The 1,143-nt window shown below is 38.6% G+C and overlaps 1 protein-coding gene across 1 annotated transcript in view; it reads right to left on the bottom strand.

The window, feature by feature from the left end:
• Positions 1 to 1,143, bottom strand: part of OSBPL8 (oxysterol binding protein like 8) — a 125,061-nt gene that overhangs the window by 123,281 nt on the left and 637 nt on the right. The window lies entirely within an intron of this gene.

Below are 1,143 nucleotides of genomic sequence, written 5' to 3'. Positions count from 1 at the left end.
AAAAAAAAAAAAATGAAATTACATCATGAACTTACACCATACACAAAAACAATATCAAAATGGCTAAAGGACTTAAATGTAAAATGGGAAACCATAAAAATCCTACAAGACTCCATTGGCAGCAAAATTGCAGACATATTCGTAGCAATACCTTTACGGACACAGCTCCTAGGGGCAATGGAGACTAAGGAGAAAATAAATAAATGGGACCACATCAAAATAAAAAGCTTCTGCACAGCAAAAGAAACCATCAACAAAACAACAAGAAAGCCCATTGCCTGGGAAAACATATTTGCCAATGATATTTCAGATAAGGGTTTAATCCCAAAATTTACAGAGAACTCATACAACCTAACAAAAGGAAGATAAACGATCCAATCAAAAAACGGGCAAAGGCCTTAAATAGACACTTTTCTATTTATCACATACAGAAACAGGACACACAGAAGGCCGAGAGACTTATGGAAAGATGCTCAAAGTCACTAATCATCCAAGAGATGCAAATGAAAAGAACAATGAAATACCATCTCACGCCTGGCAGAATGGCTATCAACAAATCAACAAACAAGTGCTGGCAAGGATGTGGAGAAAAAGGAACCCTTGTGCACTGCCAGTAGGAATGCAGATTGGTGCAGCCACTGTGAAAGATAGTATGGAGTTTCCTCAAAAAGTTAAAAATGGAACTCCCATTTGACCCAGTAATCCCACTTCCAAGAAACCAGAAACACCAGTCAGAAAGGATATATGCACCCCTATGTTCATAGCAGCACAATTTATAATAGCTAAGATTTGGAAACAACATAAGTGCCCATCAGCAGATAAGTAGATTAAAAATGTGGTACATCTACACAATGGAATACCACACCACTATAAAACAGAAGGAATTTTTACCGTTTGCAATAGCATGTATGGAACTGGACAGCATTATCCTAAGTGAAATAAGCCAGTCAGAGAAAGATAAATATCACATGATCTCACTCATATGTGGGCTATAATGATCAAAGCAATTTGGTGAACAAGAATAGATCCAGAGACAAATGGCTGGGGGAGGGCAGGGGTTAGAGAGCAACCAAAGGACATGTATGCATGCATATTAGCATAACCAATGGACACAGACACTGGGGCATGAATGGTTGGGGGTGG

Source organism: Myotis davidii, unplaced genomic scaffold, assembly GCF_000327345.1.
Source record: "Myotis davidii unplaced genomic scaffold, ASM32734v1 scaffold54, whole genome shotgun sequence".
NCBI lineage: Eukaryota > Metazoa > Chordata > Mammalia > Chiroptera > Vespertilionidae > Myotis > Myotis davidii.
This window is presented reverse-complemented; position numbering and strand designations above follow the sequence as displayed.